This window comes from Heptranchias perlo, chromosome 9 (assembly GCF_035084215.1).
Source record: "Heptranchias perlo isolate sHepPer1 chromosome 9, sHepPer1.hap1, whole genome shotgun sequence".
Taxonomy (NCBI): Eukaryota; Metazoa; Chordata; class Chondrichthyes; order Hexanchiformes; family Hexanchidae; genus Heptranchias; species Heptranchias perlo.
This window is the reverse complement of record NC_090333.1, coordinates 2567100-2584280: the sequence shown is the minus strand read 5'-3', so window position 1 is coordinate 2584280 and position 17181 is coordinate 2567100. Positions and strand designations below refer to the sequence as shown.

Here is a 17181-nt window from a genome sequence, read left to right as displayed (position 1 = left end):
GAGGCGACATGAGGAAACATTTTTTTATGCAGCCAGTTGTAATGATCTGGAATACACTGCCTGAAAGGGTGGATGAAGCAGATTCAATTGTAACTTTCAAAAGGGAATTGGATAAATACTTGACTTGGAAAAAAATTGACAGGGCCATGGGGAAAGACCACTGCATCGCTGCAGTATTTTCTCTGAGTATGTTATCGGATACATGTTACAATACAGGAGCAAAATTAATCTCTGAGCATTAGCACATTGTGAGTGAAGAGGTAGTGAATGCTGTCAAGTGGCACTGTGTGGAGACATAAGGCATACTTACCTGGCAGGGGAGAATCTGTGATCCTGAAGGTGGATCTCCCAGGATGAGGCTAGCCCATTGCACGCGGGGTGCGCTGACGCCTGCGATGTCCCCAAATGCGGGATACTTAACTGCAAAATTTGTGGTAGTGGGGGACTGCGTTCGGGCTCTCCCCTGCATTGAAACTAAAAGTTTGATTTTCGATCCAGTAGTCCACCAATCGGATGGGAGGTGTTGTTTGTGTGTGTGTATGTGTGTGTGTGTGTGTGTGTGTGTGTGTGTGTACGTTGTGTCAGTCAGTGAGTCTCTCTCTCACTCAGAGGCTGCTGTGGAGGGAAAGCTTTTTAAAAAGAACTTTCATATTGAAAGAAAGATATGTCTGAAGCTGCTGGGCCCTGTCCATTGTCACATTAATGGCAGGGCGGGGCAGGACTGCTTTGACCAGGAGACCTGTTTTCTGGGTCGGAGGTGTGACATTCCAGTGGACCTGCTTTGTGCTGATTTCCCTCCCTCCCGTCCTTCTGAACACCTTTGCCGTTTTATCGAGGGCCAAAAGCCTGTGAAAGGGAAGGACCGGCCGGCCGTTTCCCTGCTGGTCGGTGCTGCCATTGGGGCCGGCGTGCATGTTCTCAGCCTCATGTACAGGTTCCTCAGGGAGATCGAGGCAGGTCTAGTGGTTAGGACTGTAGGGTGCTTTGGGGTTGTTCTCACCCTATTGATCGGTGCAGATATCTGGTCCCCGGTCTAGCCAAGGAACACTTATACCTCACGGACCGGGGGTTCAGGAAGACAGGACTTTTGCTAACGCACCCGGTGATGGATCACGTAGCCGAATAGCACAGAGAACACAAAAACTCGGTGTTTGAATTTAATTGGAATGTTGGTTTTATTATTCCATCAACACGAAGAAAATAACGATAAAAACGGTCCTACACAGTACATTGAGTTACACACACCCACTACAGGACCTTATCCCGCTGAACAATATGAAAGTTCTTTTTAAAAAGCTTTCCCTCCACAGCAGCCTCTGAGTGAGAGAGAGGCTGGTGGGGACCCTGGAGACACCTATCACACACACACACACACACGTATGGTTGGGGCTCACCATTCCTTTGCACTCTTCGGTCTGGCTGACCGGTTCTCTCACATTGGTTTCGTTGGAAGCTGCTCTCCTCCCTGGAGAGCTCAGGTGAAAAAAAAGAGCGAGCAGGAACTAAGAGAGAGAGAGAGAGAGAAAGAGCTGGAAAAGGGATAAGAGCTAAGAAGCAAGAGAGCAAGAACCAGAGACAGCAAACAAGCGCAAAAAACAAGAGACCAAAAGCAAGAGAGCAAACAAGAGAGAGAGAGGTTTCGAACTTCCACTAAAAGACCCTTCTCTTACAATAGTTTTCGTTGTTAAATGAGGCCCTTCCATGTCTGTTTAACAGTTCTTACAAAGTCGTTAAGAGTCTTTAATGGTTTTTGATGGTCTCTCATCATGTTGCAATTGCTTCGCTCGATGGGCCATTGTTCTTCGAATTCATTCCGATCGTCGAGCACTTGCCACACAAGGCTCCCTTTTCACCCCACGTCCTCGCTGTCGATTTGGTTTTGCATCAGAACCGAGGCCATGTCTGGAGCAGTTGCCTCTCTCAATGACCGACTGCCTCTCGAATTAGTGCTGATCGTTGACCACCTGCTGTAGGTTTTGCATTGAAACAGAGACTGGTGACGTCTCACCTATCCTTCCATCTTAGGATTTTGGTCAATGGCCAAAGTTTTACAAACTCGGAAGAGGAGGAATTCTCAGAATTCTAATAGGAGGCAACCTTTCAAACTCGTTGAGACCTGGGTTCGAATCCCCGTCGGGGGGAGCGACTTTCTGGTGCAGATTAATTGGCACCATCAAAGAAAGTCTCCTTTCCTGAGCGCGATGTTACTTGCCACTTATGAGCCCAAGCCTGGATGTTGTCCAGGTCTTGCTGCATGCAGGCTCGGACTGCTTCATTATTTGAGGGGTTGCGAATGGAACTGAACACTGTGCAGTCATCAGCGAACATCCCCATTTCTGACCTTATGATGGAGGGAAGGTCATTGATGAAGCAGCTGAAGATGGTTGGGCCTAGGACACTGCCCTGAGGAACTCCTGCAGCAATGCCCTGGGGCTGAGATGATTGGCCTCCAACAACCACTACCATCTTCCTTTGTGCTAGGTATGACTCCAGCCACTGGAGAGTTTTCCCCCTGATTCCCATTGACTTCAATTTTACTCGGGCTCCTTGGTGCCACACTCGGTCAAATGCTGCCTTGATGTCAAGGGCAGTCACACTCACCTCACCTCTGGAATTCAGCTCTTTTGTCCATGTTTGGACCAAGGCTGTAATGAGGTCTGGAGCCGAGTGGTCCTGGCGGAACCCAAACTGAGCATCGGTGAGCAGGTTATTGGTGAGTAAGTGCCGCTTGATAGCACTGTCGACGACACCTTCCATCACTTTGCTGATGATTGAGAGTAGACTGATGGGGCGGTAATTGGCCGGATTGGATTTGTCCTGCTTTTTGTGGACAGGACATACCTGGGCAATTTTCCACATTGTCGGGTAGATGCCAGTGTTGCAGCTGTACTGGAACAGCTTGGCTAGAGGCGCAGCTAGTTCTGGAGCACAAGTCTTCAGCACGACAGCTGGGATGTTGTCGGGGCCCATAGCCTTTGCTGTATCCAGTGCACTCAGCCGTTTCTTGACATCACGTGGAGTGAATCGAATTGGCCGATGACTGGGTTTCGTGATGGTGGGGATATCGGGAGGAGGCTGAGATGGATCATCCACTCGGCACTTAGAATCATAGAAGAATCATAGAAGTTACAACATGGAAACAGGCCCTTCGGCCCAACATGTCCATGTCGCCCAGTTTATACCACTAAGCTAGTCCCAATTGCCTGCACTTGGCCCATATCCCTCTATACCCATCTTACCCATGTAACTGTCCAAAATAGAATCATAGAAGTTACAACAGAATCATAGAAGTTACAACTTCTGGCTGAAGATGGTTGCAAACGCTTCAGCCTTGTCTTTTGCACTCACGTGCTGGACTCCGCCATCATTGAGAATGGGGATGTTTGCAGAGCCTCCTCCTCCCGTTAGTTGTTTAATTGTCCACCACCATTCACGATTGGATGTGGCAGGACTGCAGAGCTTTGATCTGATCCGTTGGTTGTGGAATCGCTTAGCTCTGTCTATAGCATGTTGCTTCCGCTGTTTAGCATGCATGTAGTCCTGAGTTGTAGCTTCACCAGGTTGGCACCTCATTTTTAGGTACGCCTGGTGCTGCTCCTGGCATGCTCTTCTACACTCCTCATTGAACCAGGGTTGATCCCCTGGCTTGTTGGTAATTGTAGAGTGAGGAATATGCCGGGCCATGAGGTTACAGATTGTGCTGGAATACAATTCTGCTGCTGCTGATGGCCCACAGCGCCTCATGGATGCCCAGTTTTGAGCTGCTAGATCTGTTCTGAATCTATCCCATTTAGCACGGTGGTAGTGCCACACAACACGTTGGATGGTGTCCTCATTGCGAAGACGGGACTTCATCTCCACGAGGACTGTGCGGTGGTCACTCCTACCAATACTGTCATGGACAGATGCATTTGCGACAGGTAGATTGGTGAGGACGAGGTCAAGTAAGTTTTTCCCTCGTGTTGGTTCGCTCACCACCTGCCGCAGGCCCAGTCTGGCAGCTATGTCCTTCAGGACTCGGCCAGCTCGGTCAGTAGTGGTGCTACCGAGCCACTCTTGGTGATGGACATTGAAGTCCCCCACCCAGAGTACATTTTGTGCCCTTGCTACCCTCAGTGCTTCCTCCAAGTGGTGCTCAACATGGAGGAGGACTGATTCATCAGCTGAGGGAGAACGGTAGGTGGTAATCAGCAGGAGGTTTCCTTGCCCATGTTTGACCTGATGCCATGAGATTTCATGGGGTCCAGAGTCAATGTTGAGGACTCCCAGGGCCACTCCCTCCTGACTGTATATCACTGTACCGCCACCTCTGGCGGGTCTGTCCTGCCGGTGGGACAGGACATACCCAGGGATGGTGATGGAAGAGTCTGGGACGTTGGCTGAAAGATATGATTCTGTGAGTATGGCTATGTCAGGCTGTTGCTTGACTAGTCTGTGGGACAGCTCTCCCAATTTTGGCACAAGTCCCCAGATGTTAGTAAGGAGGACCTTGCAGGGTCGACTGGGCTTGGTGTTTTGCCGTTGTCGTGTCCGGTGCCTAGTGGTCCGATGCCGGGTGGTCCGTCCGGTTTTATTCTTATTATGACTTTTCGTAGCGAGATTTTACAACTGAGTGGCTTGCTAGGCCATTTCAGAGGGCAATTAAGAATCAACCACATTGCTGTGGGTCTGGAGTCACATATAGGCCAGACCGGGTAAGGGCAGCAGGCTTCCAAAACCCTGGTTAGACCGCACCTGGAGTACTGTGAGCAGTTCTGGGCACCGCACCTTCGGAAGGACATATTGGCCTTGGAGGGAGTGCAGCGTAGGTTTACTAGAATGATACCCGGACTTCAAGGGTTAAGTTACGAGGAGAGATTACACAAATTGGGGTTGTATTCTCTAGAGTTTCGAAGGTTAAGGGGTGATCTGATCGAAGTTTATAAGATATTAAGGGGAACAGATAGGGTGGATAGAGAGAAACTATTTCCGCTGGTTGGGGATTGTAGGAGTAGGGGGCACAGTCTTAAAAATTAGAGCCAGACCTTTCAGGAGTGAGATTAGAAAACATTTGGAACTCACTTCCCCAAACGGCAATTGATACCAGCTCAATTGCTAAATTTAAATCTGAGATAGACAGCTTTTTGGCAACCAAAGATAGAATCATAGAATCATAGAATCATAGAAGTTACAACATGGAAACAGGCCCTTCGGCCCAACATGTCCATGTCGCCCAGTTGATACCACTAAGCTAGTCCCAATTGCCTGCACTTGGCCCATATCCCTCGATACCCATCTTCCCCATGTAACTGTCCAAATGCTTTTTAAAAGACAAAATTGTACCCGCCTCTACTACTGCCTCTGGCAGCTCGTTCCAGACACTCACCACCCTTTGAGTGAAAAAATTGCCCCTCTGGATCCTTTTGTATCTCTCCCCTCTCACCTTAAATCTGTGCCCCCTCGTTATAGACTCCCCTACCTTTGGGAAAAGATTTTGACTATCGACCTTATCTATGCCCCTCATTATTTTATAGACTTCTATAAGATCACCCCTTAACCTCCTACTCTCCAGGGAAAAAAGTCCCAGTCTGTCTAACCTCTCCCTGTAAGTCAAACCATCAAGTCCCGGTAGCATCCTAGTAAATCTTTTCTGCACTCTTTCTAGTTTAATAATATCCTTTCTATAATAGGGTGACCAGAACTGTACACAGTACTCCAAGTGTGGCCTCACCAATGCCCTGTACAACTTCAACAAGACATCCCAACTCCTGCATTCAATGTTCTGACCAATGAAACCAAGCATGCTGAATGCCTTCTTCACCACCCTATCCACCTGTGACTCCACTTTCAAGGAGCTATGAATCTGTACTCCTAGATCTCTTTGTTCTATAACTCTCCCCAACGCCCTACCATTAACGGAGTAGGTCCTGGCCCGATTCGATCTACCAAAATGCATCACCTCACATTTATCTAAATTAAACTCCATCTGCCATTCATCGGCCCACTGGCCCAATTTATCAAGATCCCGTTGCAATCCTAGATAACCTTCTTCACTGTCCACAATGCCACCAATCTTGGTGTCATCTGCAAACTTACTAACCATGCCTCCTAAATTCTCATCCAAATCATTAATATAAATAACAAATAACAGCGGACCCAGCACCGATCCCTGAGGCACACCGCTGGACACAGGCATCCAGTTTGAAAAACAACCCTCGACAACCACCCTCTGTCTTCTGTCGTCAAGCCAATTTTGTATCCAATTGGCTACCTCACCTTGGATCCCATGAGATTTAACCTTATGTAACAACCTACCATGCGGTACCTTGTCAAATGCTTTGCTGAAGTCCATGTAGACCACGTCTACTGCACAGCCCTCATCTATCTTCTTGGTTACCCCTTCAAAAAACTCAATCAAATTCGTGAGACATGATTTTCCTCTCACAAAACCATGCTGACTGTTCCTAATTAGTCCCTGCCTCTCCAAATGCCTGTAGATCCTGTCCCTCAGAATACCCTCTAACAACTTACCCACTACAGATGTCAGGCTCACTGGTCTGTAGTTCCCAGGCTTTTCCCTGCCGCCCTTCTTAAACAAAGGCACAACATTTGCTACCCTCCAATCTTCAGGCACCTCACCTGTAGCGGTGGATGATTCAAATATCTCTGCTAGGGGACCCGCAATTTCCTCCCTAACCTCCCTTAACGTCCTGGGATACATTTCATCAGGTCCCGGAGATTTATCTACCTTGATGCGCGTTAAGACTTCCAGCACCTCCCTCTCTGTAATATGTACACTCCTCAAGACATCACTATTTATTTCCCCAAGTTCCCTAACATCCATGCCTTTCTCAACCGTAAATACCGATGTGAAACATTCGTTCAGGATCTCACCCATCTCTTGTGGTTCCGCACATAGATGACCTTGTTGATCCTTAAGAGGCCCTACTCTCTCCCTAGTTACCCTTTTGCCCTTTATGTATTTGTCGAAGCTCTTTGGATTCTCCTTTGCCTTATCTGCCAAAGCAATCTCATGTCCCCTTTTTGCCCTCCTGATTTCTCTCTTAACTCTACTCCGGCAATCTCTATACTCTTCAAGGGATCAACTTGATCCTAGCTGCCTATGCATGTCATGTGCCTCCTTCTTCTTTTTGACGAGTGCCTCAATCTCCCGAGTCATCCAAGGTTCCCTACTTCTACCAGCCTTGCCCTTCACTTTATAAGGAATGTGCTTACCCTGAACCCTGGTTAACACACTTTTGAAAGCCTCCCACTTACCAGACGTCCCTTTGCCTGCCAACAGACTCTCCCAATCAACTTCTGAAAGTTCCTGTCTAATACCATCAAAATTGGCCTTTCCCCAATTTAGAATTTTAACTTTTGGGCCAGACCTATCCTTCTCCATAGCTATCTTAAAACTAATGGAATTATGATCACTGGTCCCAAAGTGATCCCTCACTAACACTTCTGTCACCTGCCCTTCCTTATTTCCCAAGAGGAGGTCAAGTTTTGCCCCCTCTCTAGTCGTGCCATCCACATACTGAATGAGAAATTCCTCCTGAATACACTCAACAAATTTCTCTCCATCCAAGCCCCTAATGCTATGGCTGTCCCAGTCAATGTTGGGAAAGTTAAAGTCCCCTACTATTACCACCCTATTTTTCTTGCAGCTGTCTGTAATCTCCTTACATATTTGCTCCTCAATTTCCCGTTGACTATTTGGGGGTCTGTAGTACAATCCTATCAAAGTGATCTCTCCCTTCTTATTTTTCAGTTCTACCCATATGGACTCAGTGGGCGAACCCTCGGATATATCCCCTCTCACTACTGCCGTGATGTTCTCCCTAATCAAGAACGCAACTCCCCCTCCTCTCTTACCTCCTGCTCTATCTTTCCTATAGCATCTGTACCCTGGAACATTGAGCTGCCAGTCCTGCCCCTCCCTTAGCCATGTTTCAGTAATAGCTATAACATCCGAGTCCCATGTACCCATCCATGCCCTGAGTTCATCTGCCTTGCCCATCAGACTTCTTGCATTGAAATAAATGCAGTTTAATCTAGACTTCCCTTGGTCTTTGCCCTGCTTTCTCAGACCATCTGTCCGGTCATGTTCTGTACACTCTCCCTTACTACTTTTTGTTTCTGTCACCACTTTATTTCCCACTGACTTCCTGCATCGGTTCCCATCCCCCTGCCACATTAGTTTAAACCCTCCCCAACAGCACTGGCAAACACTCCCCCTCGGACATTGGTTCCAGTCCTGCCCAGATGCAGACCGTCCAATTTGTACTGGTCCCACCTCCCCCAGAACCGGTTCCAATGGCCCAGGAATTTGAATCCCTCCAGCTTGCACCATCTCTCAAGCCACGTATTCATCTTAGCTATCCTGTCATTCCTACTCTGACTAACCCGTGGCACTGGTAGCAATCCTGAGATTACTACCTTTGAGGTCCTACTCTTTAGTTTAACTCCTAACTCACTAAATTCAGCTTGTAGGACCTCATCCTGTTTTTTACCTATATCGTTGGTGCCTATATGCACCACGACAACTGGCTGTTCACCCTCCCCCTCCAGAATGTCCTGCAGCCGCTCCGAGACATCCTTGACCCTTGCACCAGGGAGGCAACATACCATCCTGGAGTCTCGGTTGCGTCCGCAGAAACGCCTGTCTATTCCCCTTACAATCGAGTCCCCTATCACAATAGCTCTGCCACTCTTTTTCCTGCCCTCCTGTGCAGCAGAGCCAGCCACGGTGCCATGAACCTGGCCACTGCCACCTTCCCCTGGTAAGCCATCTCCCCCAACAGTATCCAAAACGGTATACCTGTTTTGGAGGGAGATGACCGCAGGGGACCCCTGCACTGCCTTCCTACTCTTCCTCTGTCTGTTGGTCACCCATTCACTATCTCCCTCAGTAATTTTTATCTGCGGTGTGACCAACTCACTGAACGTGCTATCCACGACTTTCTCAGCATCGCGGATGCTCCAAAGTGAATCCATCCGCAGCTCCAGAGCCGTCAAGCGGTCAAACAATAGCTGCAGCTGGACACACATCCCGCAGGTGAAGGAATCAGGGATACAGGAAGGAGCCCTGAATTCCCACATCCCACAAGAGGAACATGACACGGCGCTGGGATCTCCTGCCATGACTTAACCCTTAAATTAGCTTAAGAACAACTACAATGTCAAGAGAAAAAAAAAGGAAAGAAAAACTACTTACCACTCCCTTTAAGGAGTTTACTCCTTTAAATTGTTCTCGATTTAGAGAATGTTAACTACACTAGGGACCTTGATTCACTAAAAAATAAACGCTACTTCCGATAAGACCTGCAGACCTTCCCTTTCTTTTTACTTCAGTTACTGCAGATAAGTAGAAATACTCACCTGAACCTACTCACCAATCAGGTGCCTCCCCTGTGTCGCGTCCCGATCTGATTCCTGACGTCACTTCGAACTCGGTCGCAGCTCGGCTCGGCTCCGCTCGGCTCGGCTGTTCTCAGCGCTCTGAAATCCCGCCTTTTATCGGACGCTCCCTCCGCTCGGCTCGGCTCCTCTCAGCTGTTCTCAGCGCTCTGAAATCCCGCCTTTTATCGGAAGCTCCCTCCGCTCGGCTCGGCTCCTCTCAGCTGTTCTCAGCGCTCTGAAATCCCGCCTTTTATCGGACGCTCCCTCCGCTCGGCTCCTCTCAGCTGTTCTCAGCGCTCTGAAATCCCGCCTTTAATCGGACGCTCCCTCCGCTCGGCTCGGCTCCTCTCAGCTGTTCTCAGCGCTCTGAAATCCCGCCTTTTATCGGACGCTCCCTCCGCTCGGCTCCTCTCAGCTGTACTCAGCGCTCTGAAATCCCGCCTTTTATCGGACGCTCCCTCCGCTCGGCTCGGCTCCTCTCAGCTGTTCTCAGCGCTCTGAAATCCCGCCTTTTATCGGACGCTCCCTCCGCTCGGCTCGGCTCCTCTCAGCTGTTCTCAGCGCTCTGAAATCCCGCCTTTTATCGGAAGCTCCCTCCGCTCGGCTCGGCTCCTCTCAGCTGTTCTCAGCGCTCTGAAATCCCGCCTTTTATCGGACGCTCCCTCCGCTCGGCAAAGGCAGGTATATGGAGTTAGATCACAGATCAGCCATGATCTTATCAAATGGCGGAGCAGGCACGAGGGCTGAATGGCCTCCTCCTGTTCCTATGTTCCTAAAACACAAGACGTGTTAAAGGCTGGTTAAACTGTTGAACGACGTTAATGTTTCAGAAGTGCATATTGTGAGTTGTGTGTCAAGCTGCTCCTGACTAGGCCCTGTCCATTGTCATGTTAATCCAAGGGCAGGGCGGGGCGGGACTGCTTTGACCAGGAGATCTGTTTTCTGGGACGCAGGCGTGACATTCCAGGCCAGGTCAGGGAGGGACCTGCCACCCACGTGTGACATTCCAGGGAGGCACCTGCTTTGTGCTGATTCGAAACTACTACTATAGCGACAACTTGCAGCTGGAGGCGGGACATTTCCCTCGAAGGGCGACACGCAAACAACGATCGCCGGCACCGCATCGCTGCAGTATTTTCTCCGAGAGTAATGCATCGGATATAGGGTCCAATATTTGAGCAGAATTAATCTCTCAGAGCATCAGCACGTTGCGAGCGAAGCGACATTTTGATTTTTAAAACCTGCCGTTGCAACCGTAAGAGGCAGTGAATGCTGTCAAGTGGCACTGTGTGGCGACATAAGGCATACTTACCTGGCAGGGAAGAATCTGTGATCCCGAAGGTGGATCTCCCAGGACGAGGCTAGCCCATTGCACACGGGGTGTGCTGACACCTGCGATGTCCCCAAATGCGGGATACTCGACTGCAAAATTTGTGGTAGTGGGGGACTGCGTTCGCGCTCTCCCCTGCATTGAAACTAAAAGTTAGATTTTCGATCCAGTAGTCCACCAATCGGATGGGAGGCGTTGTTTTGTGTGTGTGTGTACGTTATGTCAGTCAGTCAGTCTCTCTCTCTCTCTCTCACTCAGAGGCTGCTGTGGAAGGAAAGGTTTTTAAAAAGAACTTGCATATTGAAAGAAAGATGTGTCTGAAGCTGCTGGGCCCTGTCCATTGTCACATTAATGGCAGGGCGGGGCAGGACTGCTTTGACCAGGAGACCTGTTTTCTGGGTCGGAGGTGTGACATTCCACTGATTTCCCACCCTCCCGTCCTTCCTTCTGAACACCTTTGCCGTTTAATCGAGGGCCAAAAGCCTGTGAAAGGGAAGGACCAGCCGGCCGGCCCCCTACTGGTCGGTGCTGCCAGTGGGGCCGGTGTGCGTGTTCTCAGCCTCATGTCCAGGTTCCTCAGGGAGGTTGAGGCAGCTCCCCTGGTGGTCTAGTGGTTAGGACTGTAGGGTGCTTTGGGGTTGTTCTCACCCTATTGATCGGTGCAGATATCTGGTCCCCGGTCTAGCCAAGGAACACTTATACCTCATGGACCGGGAGTTCAGGAAGACAGGACTTATGCTAACGCACCCGGTGATGGATCACATAGCCGAATGGCACAGAGAACACACAAACTCGGTGTTTGAATTTAATTGGAATGTTGCTTTTATTATTCCATCAACACGAAGAAAATAACGATAAAAACGGTCCTGCACAGTACATTGAGTTACACACACCCACTACAGTACCTTATCCCGCTAAACTAAGAGGCTGGTGGGGACCCTGGAGACACCTATCACACACACACACGTATGGTTGGGGCTCACCATTCCTTTACACTCTTCGGTCTGGCTGACCGGTTCTCTCACATTGGTTTCGTTGGAAGCTGCTCTCCTCCCTGGAGAGCTCGGGTGAAAAAAAAAGAGCGAGCAGGAACTAAGAGAGAGAGAGAAAGAGCTGGAAAAGAGATAAGAGCAAAGAAGCAAGAGAGCAAGAACCAGAGACAGCAAACAAGCGCAAAAAACAAGAGACCAAAAGCAAGAGAGCAAACAAGAGAGAGAGGGGTTTCGAGCTTCCACTTATATACTCCTCTCTTACAATAGTTTTCGTTGTTAAATGAGGCACTTCCATGTCTGTTTAACAGTTCTTACAAAGTTGTTAAGAGTCTTTAATGGCTTTTGATGGTCTCTCATCATGTTGCAATTGCTTCTCTCGATGGGCCATTGTTCTTCGAATTCATTCCGATCGTCGAGCACTTGCCACACAAGGCTCCCTTTTCACCCCACGTCCTCGCTGTCGATTGGTTTTGCATCAGAACCGAGGCATGGCTCCGCCATGTCTGGAGCAGTTGCCTCTCTCAATGACCGACTGCCTCTCGAATTAGTGCTGATCATTGACCACCTGCTGTAGGTTTTGCATTGAAACAGAGACTGGTGACGTCTCACCTATCCTTCCATCTTAGGATTTTGGTCAATGGCCAAAGTTTTCCAAACTCGGAAGAGGAGGAATTCCCAGAATTCTTACAGGACGCAACCTTTCAAACTCGTTGAGACCTGGGTTCGAATCCCGGTCGGGGGGATGACTTTCTGGTGCAGATTAATTGGCAGCATCAAAGAAAGTCTCCTTTCCTGAGCGCGATGCTCCACCCTCACCACCACCGCCTTTTCCTCTCCTTGACAGACAGACAGAGAGTTCAGGAGCACGCACACTTTAATCTCGCAGTTTTCATTTGTACGCACAAAGACACGCAGACCCTGCTCGTTTAAAGTCAACGACGTCAAGGTATTTTGCAGTTTGAATTATATCGCTGCGAGGGAGCGAGGGGCACTCAGCCCAGGAGAAGAAAAGAATAGCAATGAGCTGAGAAAGTAAGTGCAATATATCAGCTTTATTCTGAGTAATAATCCATACACACGTAGAGAGACACTGGGAAAGAGCTGTTTTTTCCTTTTGAATATCTCCCCACAGGGAGGTGCACCGTTCCCAGAGACACTGCAATACTGGGTCGATGCGTGGAGTGGACGGAGCAAGCCCCTGTTCCATCTCCCTGTTCCAAAAATCAATTTAATATATGGTCCCCAGATAGGGGACGTATCAGATATTAAACTGATAAGAACAGATACTACACTTGATCTTAGCCAAAAGGCCGAGAAGCGATAACGCGCTCGATGTGAATTGATCTTGGGTCCTGTCTGCCCTCCCTCCTTTGACTCTGGCTGAATGTGTCTAAAGCAGTCTAGAACCACTGCCGTTCTCTCCCGCTCTGGGCACAATTTTGCCACCATTTCTAATTGCAACAGTGGATCGGCTTAAAGAAGTTGCCGTTTTTACCTTTCTCGCTCTGATTGCTTGAGAGATTTGTAAATTTGCCAGTAGTCCACCAATCAGATGGGAGAGGGTTGTGTCTCAACGGACCTCCGTCAGTCAGTCTCAGTCACTAACTAACTGCCGTGGAAGGAAACCTCTTTAGAGAAAACTAGTGACGTGATGTGACGTGTCTGAGTGAGATTACAACAGGCCAATTGAGAAAGAGGTGAGGTGCTGACAATCAGCAGCTTGTGTTTAAACATTCGTTCCACAGCAGGCAAGACCAATCAAAAGAAAATACTGCAGATGCCGGCTTGGCTGGCTGGCTGGGTGGAAATGGGAAATAAAAACTGAGTACAACAGAGCACCGAGTGAGACAGCTGAGAGTTTGGTGAGTGTGGGAGTTTGGTGAAGTGGGGGAAGGAGGTGCTGCTTTGTCTTGCTTTTCCTAACTTTTTCCGCAGAGCGGCGGCGGACCTGAGCAGCAGAAGACTGAGAGTGGGGAATAAAAGCAGCAGCAGACCTGCAACAAGAGAAAACTACTGTGCAACGTCACAGGTGAGGCAGGAGAGTCCGAGAGGTGAGCACAGTGTAAAAGGAGACAGAGAGCGGGAGGAGAGTCTGAGAGGTGAACGCAGTGTAAATCTAAGGCAAGTTATGGCAGCACAGCTCGCACCCGTGATATGTTCCTCCTGCCCCATACGGGAAGCCATGGACACTACCAGGGTCCCTGGCGACCATGTGTGCAGGAAGTGTGTCCAGCTGCAGCTACTGGCTAACCGCATTTCGGAGCTGGAGCTGCGGGTGGATTCACTGTGGAGCATCCATGATGCTGAGACTATTGTGGATAGCACGATCAGTGAGGTGGTCACACCGCAGGTAAAGATTACGCAGGCAGAAAGGAAATGGGTGACCGCCAGGCAGAATAAAAGGACTAGGCAGGTAGAGCAGGAGTCCCCTGGGGCCATCTCCCTCTCAAACAGATATACAGCTTTGGATACTGTTGGGGGAGATGGCTTATCAGGGGAAAGCAGCAAGAGCCAATTTCGTGGCACCACGGGTGGCTCTGCTGCACAGGAGGGGAGGAAGAAGAGTGGCAGGGCTATAGTGATAGGGGATCCAATTGTAAGGGGAACAGATAGGCGTTTCTGCGGCCGCAATCGTGACTCCAGGATGGTATGTTGCCTCCCTGATGCTAGGGTCAAGGAAGGTAGATCGAATCGGGCCAGGACCTACTCCGTTAATGGTAGGGCATTGGGGAGAGTTATAGAACAAAGAGATCTAGGAGTACAGGTTCATAGCTCCTTGAAAGTGGAGTCACAGGTGGATAGGGTGGTGAAGAAGGCATTTGGCATGCTTGGTTTCATTGGTCAGAACATTGAATACAGGAGTTGGGATGTTTTGTTGAAGTTGTACAGGACATTAGTAAGGCCACACTTGGAATACTGTGTACAGTTCTGGTCACCCTATTATAGAAAGGATATTATTAAACTAGAAAGAGTGCAGAAAAGATTTACTAGGATGCTACCGAGACTTGATGGTTTGACTTATAGGGAGAGGTTGGATAGACTGGGACTTTTTTCCCTGGAGAGTAGGAGGTTAAGGGGTGATCTTATAGAAGTCTATAAAATAATGAGGGGCATAGATAAGGTAGATAGTCAAAATCTTTTCCCAAAGGTAGGGGAGTCTATAACGAGGGGACATAGATTTAAGGTGAGAGGGGAGAGATACAAAAAGGTCCAGAGGGGCAATTTTTTCACTCAAAGGGTGGTGAGTGTCTGGAACGAGCTGCCAGAGGCAGTAGTAGAGGCGGGTACAATTTTGTCTTTTAAAACGCATTTGGACAGTTACATGGGTAAGATGGGTATAGAGGGATATGGGCCAAGTGCAGGCAATTGGGACTAGCTTAGTGGTATCAACTGGGCGACATGGACATGTTGGGCCGAAGGGCCTGTTTCCATGTTGTAAACTTCTATGACTCTATGTCGCGGAGCAGCTCCAGGACATTCTGGAGGGGGAGGGTGAACAGCCAGTAGTCGTGATCCATATTGGTACCAATGACATAGGTAAAAAAAGGGATGAGGTCCTGCAATGTGAATTTAAGGAGTTAGGAGATAAATTTAAAAAGCAGGACTTCAAAGGTAGTGATCTCAGGATTACTACCAGTGCCATGTGCTACTATTTATAGGAACAAGAGAATAGACCGGATGAATGCGTGGCTGCAGGGATGGTGTAGGAGGGAGGGATTTCGATTCCTAGTTCTGGGAAAGGTGGGACCCGTACAAGCGGGACGGGTTACACCCGAGCAGGTCCGGGACCAATGTCCTCGCGGGGGTGTTTGCGAATGCTGTTGGGGAAGGTTTAAACTAGAATGGCAGGGGGATGGGAACCTGAGCGGGGAGTCAGAAGGGAGTAAAGTTGAGAGCAGCATGAGAGGGGAAGACCCAGGGGAAATTTACAATACAAATAGTACAAACAGTTGTTCAAGAACAAGTGAAAGGGAAAAGCGTATAGCAGCAGAAACAAAGTGTACATTAGGAACTACAGATAAAGTGAAAACTAGAAGACGTAAGGAGATTAACCCAGCACCAAAGCTGAAGGTCAGGCTAGGGTGTGTGGCCCAACTAAGAGATCTATATACAAATGCACAGAGTATAAGGGATATATTAAATGAACTACAGGTTCAAATTCAAATTGGAAGGTATGACATGATAGCTATTACTGAGACATGGCTGCAGGATGGTCAGGATTGGGAACTAAATATACCAGGTTATAAAGTCTACAGGAGAGATAGGTAAAATGGAAGAGGGGGAGGAGTATCCTTCGTGATTAGAGATGAAATCACTTCAATGATAAAGGAGGATATAACGAGAGGTAAGCAGCCAACAGAGACCTTATGGGTTGAATTGAGAAATAGGAAAGGATCTAAGACTATGTGGGAGTTACATATAGGACCCCTGGCAGCAGCTCTGAAGTGCTAGATTGTATAAATGCAGAATTAGACAAGCGTGTAACAAAGGCATAGTGGTCTTAATGGGGGAACTTCAACCTTCACATAGATTGGGAAAAGCAGACCAGCAACTGTCAGAAAGGTAGTGAATTTCTTGAGTGTGTCCGGGATAGTTTTCTACCTCGAGAATTTTCAGTTAATCAGAGAGAGCCAGCATGGATTTGTGAAAGGTAGGTCGTGCTTGACAAACCTGAATGAATTTTTTGAAGAGGTGACTAAAGTAGTGGATAGGGGAATGTCAGTGGATGTTATTTATATGGACTTCCAGAAGGCATTTGATAAGGTCTCACAGAAGAGACTGTTAGCTAAGATAGAAGCCCATGGAATCGAGGGAAAAGTACGGACTTGGTTAGGAAGTTGGCTGAGCGAAAGGCGACAGTGAGTATGGATAATGGGAAGGTACTCACATTGGCAGGGTGTGATTAGTGGAGTCCCGCAGGGATCTGTCTTGGGGCCTCAATTATTCACAATGTTTATTAACGACTTAGATGAAGGCATAGAAAGTCTCATATCTAAGTTTGCCGATGACACAAAGATTGGTGGCATTGTCAACAGTGTAGATGAAAACATAAAATTACAAAGCGATATTGATCGATTAGGTGAATGGGCAAAACTGTGGCAAATGGAATTCAATGTAGACAAATGTGAGGTCATCCACTTTGGATCAAAAAAGGATAGAACAGGATACTTTCTAAATGGTAAAAAGTTAAAAACAGTGGATGTCCAAAGGGATTGAGGGGTCCAGGTACATAGATCATTGAAGTGTCATGAACAGGTGCAGAAAATAATCAATAAGGCTAATGGAATGCTGGCCTTTATATCTAGAGGACTGGAGTACAAGGGGGCAGAAGTTATGCTGCAGCTATACAAAACCCTGGTAAGACCGCACCTGGAGTACTGTGAGCAGTTCTGGGCACCGCACCTTCGGAAGGACACAATGGCCTTGGAGGGAGTGCAGCGTAGGTTTACTAGAATGATACCTGGACTTCAAGGG

At 48.4% G+C, this 17181-nt stretch overlaps 3 non-coding genes across 3 annotated transcripts; 2 read left to right on the top strand and 1 right to left on the bottom strand.

The window, feature by feature from the left end:
- Positions 1–302: 302 nt before the first annotated feature.
- On the top strand, positions 303–466 carry LOC137325661 (U1 spliceosomal RNA). The gene has a single exon (XR_010963906.1). It is a non-coding gene; the product is annotated as a U1 spliceosomal RNA (small nuclear RNA).
- Positions 467–10688: 10222 nt separating this feature from the next.
- Positions 10689–10852, top strand: LOC137325917 (U1 spliceosomal RNA). Its single transcript, XR_010964054.1, has one exon. It is a non-coding gene; the product is annotated as a U1 spliceosomal RNA (small nuclear RNA).
- Positions 10853–12837: 1985 nt separating this feature from the next.
- On the bottom strand, positions 12838–13028 carry LOC137325785 (U2 spliceosomal RNA). Its single transcript, XR_010964025.1, has one exon. It is a non-coding gene; the product is annotated as a U2 spliceosomal RNA (small nuclear RNA).
- Between the last annotated feature and the right edge of the window lie 4153 nt (positions 13029–17181).